Genomic DNA, 10968 nt, shown 5'->3' with positions numbered 1-10968 from the left:
GATTCATGGAAAGGAAAATGGTTATCAAATTGATAGACTTCACCTAGCCTGCTCAACACTTCACTAAGTTGATGTTGCTCAATTTCACCAACTCACCAGGCCTAGTTTCTTTATAGACCTACAATTCCTTCTCAATCTCTTCTAGGGCTTTCTCTTACTCACTCCAAGGTGTTTGCGTCAAGTGTCCTTGCTAGGAACCCTGCCAATTTGCTATGTTTCCCATATGCTCAATGATGGCTTCTTGGCTCAAATTCATCAAACTGCCCTCCAATGGTCTTGAGATGTTGCAAAGGTGTAGAGGGTTCTTCTCTCATGTTTTTATATGGTTTCAAGTTCCATTTTTGGTTTGCAATCCAAAGGTTTCTTATCGATTTCAAAAATTGGTCTAGAAAAGGCTACAAGGGAAAGAGCCCCAATTAGGCCTCCTAGAACCGGTTTTTGAGGTCTTGGGCTAAAATGATCCAAAGGAACCCCAAAATAAAATGGATTTTATTCAAATATTCACTCAACCCCAAAGGATTTCAGTGGTTTTAAGCTTCCAACCCTTCTTTGCATACACAAACCCCAAAATGAGAATTTCAAGGGCTTCTAGGCACTTGACTGGCAGCAGCAAGTAAATCTTGTCGTTGGACCTTCAAATGTAACTATTGAGGCTTCCTCCTGCATAATAAAACCTATACTATCCTATTAAAACTTCCCAAAAGCTTGGGACTTTCATTTACATTCACCTCTGCAATTTGTGCCAACTTTTCATCTTGCCAACTCTAGTTGAGTTGCTCCTGGGCTCGCCTAGGGCAAGATGCTAAAAATATCAAATGACACTTTAGGACCTTATCCTTTCATATTTACACTTTAAAATGGGTTTCCTACCATGTCCCAAAAGGACGTGTTGAACACACGGTGGGATTTTTTGGGGCACCCATTTAGCAAAAACTGCTAATTACAAGCCAAAACTAGCTACTTGTGAATCAAATCACCTAAACAGTAGTAAATGTTAAATAAAAAGATTGAAAATGAAAAGACTACCCTGAAACACACTACTAAACCTCAATCCATCATTGGATTCATGGATTCAATCCATTAAACATTCAAAGAATGCAAAAATTGACAAAAACAATGAAAAGTGCAGTCCACAATCTTGTATTTTGATTATTGCTTCCAAAATCCAAGTACATCAACCTTGATAAATGTGAAAGAGGGGGTTTATATATCCTTCCCACGTGTGGAGTCCTTCCATGGCTTTGGGAAAGCCCTATCTTTAATGCTAACCAAATTTAGGATAAAAGTTGTCATGACAACTTTTTGCACTTTGTGTTTTTTCCACTTTTGATCTCTCCAACCTAAGAGACCTATGTCCAGTCATCACATGTGAAATTTCAAACATTCATAAGACCTATTTGACTCTCTCTAAGGATTTTGACAACATTTGACACTTTTGACCAACTATTTACACAAAAATGCAAACCTAGGTAAAATGAATTCCACCTAGGCCTACATTAACAAAATAATCACTCTTGGACCCTCCTGGAGTCCTTATTTACTACTGACTTGGCTATGGTCATTACAAGCCAAAATTTGTAAAAACAAGAAACTAGGACCTAGGTGCTCTTGCACCATTCTCCCCAACAAAAAGAGATCATGTCACCCCTTGAGGAATCAGTGTTGGATCAATTCCAAGCTTCTAAAACTTTGACTCCATCACCCATGTACCCTCAACATCATCCATACCCTCCCATTTAATGAGGTCCTCCCAATAGGCTTGATGCCTAGTCTTCTTGGCAATTCTTGAACTTAACACCTTCTCAGCCTTAGGATTAGGCTTGGCTGGTAACTAAAGGTTATGCACATCATTTTAAATCTCTGAGTGACTTCATTCTGCACCTTGGACTGGCCCCTTGTATGCAACCAAATTTGCTATGTTAAAAACCAGTGACAAACCAATGTCACTAGGTAGATCCACCTTGTATGCATTTTCACCATACTTAGCTAGAATGGCACATGGACCTATCCTCCTCATTTGAAACTTGTTTGGCACTCCTTGTTGTAGCCTTGCTTTGTTCAAGTGCACCATTACAAGATCTCCCACTTGAAATTGTAGATTTCTCCTCTTTTCATCAACTTTTTTGTTTGATTTTGCTTGTGTTTTCCTTCAAAGCTTGCCTAACTGATTCATGGACCTCCTTCATGGACTAAGCAAAGTCCTCTACATATCCACTTCTGATTGTTGCACTTCCTAAATCCCTCAACTCAAAAATGCCTCTTGGGTGCACACCATAGACTACTTCAAATGGGCTTTTACCGATAGCCCTATTTATGGTGTCATTGTATGCATATTCAGATTGAGCAAGTACTTGATCCCATGTCTGCCCATACTCCTTGGTAAGGCACCTCAATAAGTTTCCCAAACTTCTATTCACCACCTCGGTCTGCCCATCTGTTTGAGGATGGTAGGCTGGTCCAAAAGAGAGGTTTGTGCCAAGCTTTTGCCATAATGTTTTCCAAAAATGACTCATAAATTTGGAGTCCCTATCTGAAACTATACTTAATGGTAACCATGTATCGTTACTATTTCCTTAAAGAACAACTGAGCTATGTGGCATGCATCATGAGTGGTCTTACAAGGCACAATGTGAGCCATTTTGCTAAATCTGTCCACAATGACATAAATGTTGTCATATCCTTGCTTTGTCTTTGGCAAACCTACCACAAAGTCCATGCTTATGCATTCCCAAGGTCTACTTGGTATGGGAAGTGGTTGATACAAACCGACATTTGTTGAAGTACCCTTGGATTTTTGATAAACTATGCAAAGCTCCACATACCTTTTCACATCTTGACTCATCCTTGGCTAATAATAGAATCTCTGAACCAGCTCTTGAGTCTTATTGACTTCAAAATGACCACTAAGGTTGTCATTGTGTTTCTCTTGTATAAGATTTTCCCTCATTAAGCCTTTAGGCACACAAAGTTGTCCACCTTTGAACAATAGCCCATTTTGCAAAGTAAAATCTGAGTACTCACTATGGAAATGATTTTGATACTCTTTACATACTTGGTAGGCACTTGAGAAGTCTTCATCCTCTACATACAAGTCTTTAAAACTGTCCACACCTATGCTCCTCAACTGGATTTCTTGGACTGTCAAGAGCCTCCTACTTAGTGTATTAGCTACCTGGTTTTGCTGCCCTTTCTTGTGCTCAATGGTGAATGTATAGGCCTACATATACTCCACCCATTTCATGTGTTTGTGACTGAGTTTGTCTTGGGAATTCAGAAAACCCAATGCTTGGTTATCTGTGTACACCTCAAATTCTTTGGGTAAGAGATAGTGTCTCCATTTTCTCAATGCTTGCACTAAAGCATACAACTCAAGGTCGTAAGAGGAGTATTTCCTCTTGGCATCACTTAGCTTCTCACTATGGAAGGCTACTAGTCTTCCTCCTTGGCTTAGGACAACACCTATTGCAACATTGCTTACATCACACTCCACAATGAAAAGTTTCTCAAAACTAGGCAACACTAGTACCGGTTGGGTAGCTATTTTCTCCTTCAAGGTTTCAAAACCTTTGTTTTCTACTTCATCCCACTAAAACTTGGCCTTCATACCACCTCTAATGGTGTCTAGCATTGGGGCACATATAGCACTGAATTGCTTAATAAACTTCCTGTAGTACTGGGCTAATCCATGGAAGCTTCTCACCTTTGTTGCTGATCTAGGAGTAGGCCAATTTACAGTGGATTCCACCTTGCTTGGGTCCATCTTGAGGTTTCCTTGAGACAACACAAACCCAAGATAAACCAACTCCTTCTTGACAAACTCACACTTATCCAAATTCGTGGTTAGCTTTTCATCATATAATCTTTGTAATACATCTTGCTAATGACTAATATGTGTTTCTCTATCCTTACTGAAAAATGAGAATATCATCAAGATATACTACCACAAATTTACCTATGAAGTCCTTCATCACCTCATTCATGAGTCTCATGAAGGTGCTTGGAGCATTGGATAAGCTAAATGGCATTACAAGCCACTCATAAAGACCTTCAGTAGTCTTAAATGTAGTCTTCCATTCATCACCCTCCTCAATTCTAATTTGATGATAGCCACTCTTAAGGTCAATCTTGGTAAAGTACTTGGCTTCCCCTAAACAATCCATTAGGTCTTCTATTCTAGGAATAGGGAACCTATATCTGATGGTGATCCTATTTATGGCTCTAGAATCAGTACACAATCTCCAAGTACCACCTTTTTTTGATGCCAACACGGTAGGGACATCACAAAGGCTAATACTCTTCCTAATTAGGCCTTGCTCTAATATCTCTTGGATTTGCTTGGTAATTTCAACATTTTGTTGAGGAGTCATTTTATAGGCTGCTTTATTAGGCAAGGATGCTCCAGGAATGAAGTCTATTTGATGGCTTATGGTTCTTTTAGGAGGTAATGCGGCTGGCTGCCCATCACTTACAATGCCTTTGAACTTCTCCAACAAATCTTGCACTTCTTTTGGTATAACTTGCTACTCTTTCTTGCCTTCCTCTTTAGGCTTCATCACTAGTACAAACCCTACACCTTCACCTTCCTCGAGTGTCTTCAAGAACTACTTTTCACTCACCAAAAGGACATTAGGACCTGCTACCCTTTTTGCACCTTCCTCGAGGATAAACTGAATCTTGAATGTGACTCCATCTTTCTTGAATGAGTATGCATTCTTGGCTCCATCATGGATAGCTTGTCTATCAAATTGCCATGGTCTTCCTAATAGAAGATGACATGCATCCATGGGTAGGACATCACATAGTACCTTGTCCTTGTACCTTCCAATGGTAAAATCCACCCATGCTTGCTCATTAACCAGAACATGTTGGCCTTTGTTCAACCAAGTGACTCTATAAGGTTTGTTGTGAGGAATCCTTTGCACTCTGAGCTTACTCGCTACCTCTTCTGACACTATTGTGTCTGTGGATCATGAATCAATGATTACTTTGCATACATTGTCCATTATTTTGCATTTGATCCTAAATAAGGACCTTCTTTGGCTTGGTTCTTCACTAACCGGTTCCTTGATCAAGGTTCTTCTTATCATCAAGTTGTCACCTACCTCTGACTCTAAGGCAACTTCTAATGTCTTGCTGCTTGAAGACTCTTCCTGAAGATAACTCACTCTTCTCTCACCACCTCATGACTTCTCTGGACACCTATAAGCTAGATGACCAAGTTGGTTACAATGGTAACACTTCATTGTTGCAAAGTATGAGGAACCTCTACCTTGGCCACTCGATCTTCCTCTAGAACCACTGCTTGATCCCCTTCCTCTATGGTATCCCCCTCTACTAGTGCCACTCTCTTGTTGTTCTGTGAGTTTAGACTCTCCATGTGTTCTTTGTTCAGAACTCCTTCCTCCAAAGCCTCCCCTATGGCCTCTATTATCCTTTCCTCTACCCCTGCCCCTATTGCTGCCTGAATCATGTCTTCTTTTTAGTTTCTCCTCCACCTTAAGGGCAATTTGAAAGGTTTGATGGACTATTTTTGGACTCATCAAACTGATTTCTTCTTGGATGTTCCACCGTAGTCCATTGAGATACCTAGCAACCTTGATACTTTCTTCCTCAACCACTTGAGATCTAAGACTAAGTTTTTGGAATTCCTTTGTATAGCTGCTAACATCAAGGTCTTTTTGTCTTAGGTTTTGTCTCTTCCTATGGATTTGTACTTCATAGTCTTCAAGGAGATAGGCTTCTTTGATTTTAACCAACATTCCCTTCCAATAGGAGATAGGTTCCTTGCCTATTTTCTTCCTCTCATCTTGCACAAACTTCCACCATGTGAGAGCAGTGCCTCTCATCCTATATTTGGCCACCTTGACCTTTTGTGCCTTAGTTATACCTTCACATTCAAAATGGTTCTCCATGCCTTCTATCCATTCTAGGACCACTTCCACTTCCATCTTGCCAGTGAACAATGGTACTCCTTCCAGTGACTTCCCACTCAGGGCCTTCAATACTTTGATTAAGGGTTCTTGCTCCAAAACAAGATCAGGTGTGGGTACCTTATCAAGATCAACCACCTCCTTGCCATTCCCTTCTACTCCTTCCACTTTTACATACACTTCTTCTACCTTGGTCTCAATATCACCAAGCTTACTCTCCAATCTTTCCAATTTTTCCTTCAGGAGCTTGTTCTCTTCCTCCTGATCTTCCACTTTCCTTGCCAATTAAGCATTGGTCACCATTTTGTCCCAATTGACTCTCTTGACAACAAGGACATCAACCTTTCTAGCCCAAATCTTGTAGGCTTTGATACCAATTTGATAGAGTTCACTTAGCCTACTCAACACTTCACTAAGTTGATGTTGCTCAATTTCACCAACTCACCAGTCCTAGTTGCTTTCTAAACCTACAAGTCCTTCTCAATCTCTTCTAGGGCTTTCTCTTACTCACTCCAAGGTGTTTTCTTCAAGTGTCCTTGCTAGGAACCCTACCAATTTGCTATGTTTCCCATATGCTCAATGATGGCTTCTTGGCTCAAATTCATCAAACTGCCCTCCAATGGTCTTGAAATGTTGCAGAGGTGTAGAGGGTTCTTCTCTCATGTTTTTAGATGGTTTCAAGGTCAATTTGTGGTTTGGAATCCAAAGGTTTCTTATTGATTTCAAAAATTGGTCTAGAAAAGGCTACAAGGGAAAGAGCCCCAATTAGGCCTCCGAGAACCGGTTTTTGAGGTCTTGGGCTAAAAAAATCCAAATGACCCCCAAACTAAAATGTATTTTCTTCAAAGATTCACTTAACCCCAAAGGATTTCAATGGTTTTAAGCTTACAACCCTTCTTTGCATACACAAACCCCAAAATGAGAATTTCAAGGGCTTCTAGGCACTTGACTGGTAGCAGCAAGTAAATCTTGTCTTTGGACCTTCAAATGGAACTCTTGAAGCTTCCTCCTGCACAAGAAAACCTATACTATCCTATTACAACTTACCAAAATCTTGGGACTTTCATTTACATTCACCTCTGCAATTTGTGCCAACTTTTCATCTTGCCAACTCTAGCTGAGTTGCTCTTGGGCTCGCCTAGGGCAAGATGCTAAAAATATCAAATGATCCTTTCAGATCTTCTCCTTTCATATGTACACTATACAATGGGTTTCCTACCATTTCCCAAAAGGTCATGATGAACACACGGTGGGATTTTTTGGGGCACCCATTTTAGCAAAAACTGCTAATTACAAGCCAAAACTGGCTACTTGTGAATCAAATCACCTAAACAGTAGTAAATGTTAAATAAAAAGCTTGAAAATGAAAATACTACCCTAAAACCACTACTAAACCTCAATCCATCACTGGATTCATGGATTCAATCCATTAAACCTTCAAAGAATGCAAAAATTGACAAAAACAATGAAAAGTGCAGTCCAAAATCTTGTATTTTGATTATTGCTTCCAAAATCAAAGTACAAAAACCTTGATAAACATACAAGAGAGGGTCTATATATCCTTCCCATGTGTGGAGTCCTTCCATGGCGTTGGGAAAGTCCTAGCTTTAATACTAATCAAGTTCAGGATAAAAGTTGTCATGACAACTTTTTGCAACTTTGTGCGTTTTCCACTTTTGATCTCTCCAACATAAGAGACCTATGTGCAGTCATCACATGTGACATTTAAAACATTCCTAAGACCTATTTGACCCTCTCTAAGGCTTTTGACAATATTTGACACTTTTGACCAACCAAAAGGCCAAAAACCTTCTAAAACACACTATTTACACAAAAATGCAAACCTAGGTAAAATGAACTCCACCTAGGCCTACATTAACAAAATACTCACTCTTGGACCCTCCTGGAGTCCTTATTTACTACTAACTTGGCTAGGGTCAGTACAAGCCAAAATTTGTAAAAACAAGAAACTAGGACCTAGGTGCTCCTGCACCATTCAAATGCAAGTAGAGCTACTTTGTTGAAATCAGTCCTCTTGACAATCCCCACATATCAAATATCCTATTTACCATTAACTCAAGGTGCTAGAGCAAAAATGGAAAAGAAAATGAGGACATTCTACTGAAAAGGGGTGTCAGAAGAAAGGAAACTACCATTAATTAGTTGGGATAAAACATGTAAGCCACTTGATGTAGGGGGTATAGGGCTTAAAAATTTAAACTGGTAGAGTAAGGTATTGGGGGCTAAATTATAATGGAAGATGTAGAAGAAACCTAACATAAAATGGGTTAAGATTCTGCAAAATAAATACTTGTGTGGGTCAAATCCTAGTAATATATTTAGGACACTTAACCCCCCTAAAAGATCTAGGGTATGTAACTTCATTTAGAGTCTATAAATCTAATAATAGTAAATATAACTTGGGATATAGTAGATGGCAGTGAGGTTTTCTTTTGGAGTGATTCATGGGGTGGGTATATAGCTTTAAACAATATCCCTATTACCCCAAGAATTAAAGAGGTGTTAAAGGACCTATGGGGATATCATCTAAAGGACTATATAGAATGCCCAAGTGGAGATCCTGCCCTTTGATGGAGATGGAAGGCCTTGGATTAGACACCTCTATTTGAGGTAGAAAAAAGATAATTTAGAGACATCCCGAAAGATAGACATATCACTATCAAAAAAGGAAGGGATAAGATAATTTGGATAGGTTCAAATTCTAGATAATATAAATTTAAAGATTGTTACTTGGTATTGATTAAGTCACAATAGTGATAAAGGACAAATATCCCCATACATTTATGTTGGGATAAAATATGTTTACCTAAAGCATGAATATTTTTGTGGGCAACACTACAATCAATATACATACATACATACATACATACATATATATGTATATGTATGTACACACACACACACACACACACATTCATATATGTATGCATGCATGTATGTATATATGTATGTAGGTATGTATATGTATGCGTATATATGTATATGTATGTGTATGTCATACATGCACACATATACATACATACATACATACATGCATGCACATATACATACATATTAAAATCTTCTCATTTACATAAATATTTTAAAAAAGAAAGAATAATATTATTTAAATTGTCATTATTATATATATATATATATATATATATATTAAAAATAAATACAAATACAAATTTAATTTTTTTAAATATATATTATATATTTTTTAAAGTATATAATTAAAAAATATTTATATGTTATATTGATTATTTATGTATATTATAAGTGAAAAGATAAATAAAACTAAATTTAAAAAGTTATAAGTTTTTATTAATTAGATAAATAATGTTCAATTTGGTATAAATATTAAAAAACAAGTACATGCCATGCAATATTTAAAAATGACAAAACCATTTTTGTTGTTGAGAGAAATCATATGCACGTATCGTCTTTAACGAGATTCTTTGTTAGCTAAGAGAAGTGCTTGCTGATGTATACATGGGCATATTTTTTTGCTGGTGGGAATGTTAGTTGGGAAAATAAAAACAAAAAACAAAAACGATAGAATTATGTCAGTGTTAAGCAAGGAGACATATGCTAAAGTGTTAAAAAACACGCAGTGACAGAAAAACAATGAGGATAAATCCAACGGTAATCCACGTTCCAATTGTCTTGCATCATTTTTCCAATATTATTGGTTGTTGATATGAAAATCAATGTGTTTCACTTCATAGAAGGGAACGCCTTTGGCATAATTAATCATAAATTCTATGTAATGATTTATAAAAATTAACTTAATTTTTAATAAGCTAAAATTTAGAAAAAAGGGTTGTGACATTGGGGTTTTACCTACCCCATGCTTTGTTGGATTGAAGTTTGGTACACACATAGTTATGTAAAATCATAATCCATTCATTAAGAAAATATCCTTTATAGTTTACAAATGCAAGGTTTTACATAATGCTATACTCTCACAATCTAGGATATAATATTGAGTGTTTACATCCATCCATAAAGTTTTGAGGTTGATCCATTTTAAATTTCATCGTCATGATTCCAAGACGTTTGAGTTTAAGCAATTCTAAGTTATAGTTAAAAAGTTATAAACAAAATAATGAACAACTTTCTACTAACCATAAAAAACAAGTAAATTCTAATCTCACTCATTTTTATTATTTCAATACATTTCTAATTTCAATATTCAACTCTTTTACATATTTAAGATTTTAAAAAAAATATAACCTTTAAATATTTTGTAAAGTGTAGTTTTATCCCTACAAATACTACATCTAACAAAATAATTTAAAAATTACCCTTTATTGTATCAATCATTAAAAACCCATCTACATACAAGAGCAAAAGCAACCACTTTAAATTCAATGGGCCACATTAACAAGAATTATTTTGACCTGAGTGTTTGAGATTGAACTATGCAAGTTTGTTTTTAGTCAATATTCAATGGATTGCATTAACAAGAAATAATTTGACCAGAGTGCTTGAAATTTAACTATGCAAGTTTGCTTTTGTTATATCACACAAAACATACTTATAAAATTGATGCAAAATAAAATTACATAATTAAATCCAAAAACACACTAGATCGTCTTCATAAATGTATACAACTATAATCATAAAATAAATAAATCATCCCAACTTGTATGAATACCCATTCCTACCACAAATTTATTACCAAACTTGAATACCTAGGAAAGTCATTACCAAACTTGAAGAGCATTCACACCTTGACTAGGGGAGAGAGACCAGTAGTTGAACGTCCAATAGTCGTTATATCAATTGTGCACATAATATCCAATCTTACCACAAATTTATACTATATATTATAAATAAATAGTCCACTTGTAAATAAAAAAAAATCAAATGTTGGTCAAAATAGACCTATAATTGAACACATAATAATATCTAAATGCTTTATAAAAAGTACAAATATACATTCATTAACAAACGAAATAAATAGTTTTTTGTTTGAAATAAAATATCATAACTATCCACTATAAGTGTGTCATTTAAAAAATAAGATACC

The sequence above is a fragment of the Cryptomeria japonica genome, chromosome 9 (assembly GCF_030272615.1).
Source record: "Cryptomeria japonica chromosome 9, Sugi_1.0, whole genome shotgun sequence".
NCBI classification, from domain to species: Eukaryota; Viridiplantae; Streptophyta; class Pinopsida; order Cupressales; family Cupressaceae; genus Cryptomeria; species Cryptomeria japonica.
Note: the sequence above shows the minus strand (reverse complement) of the source record.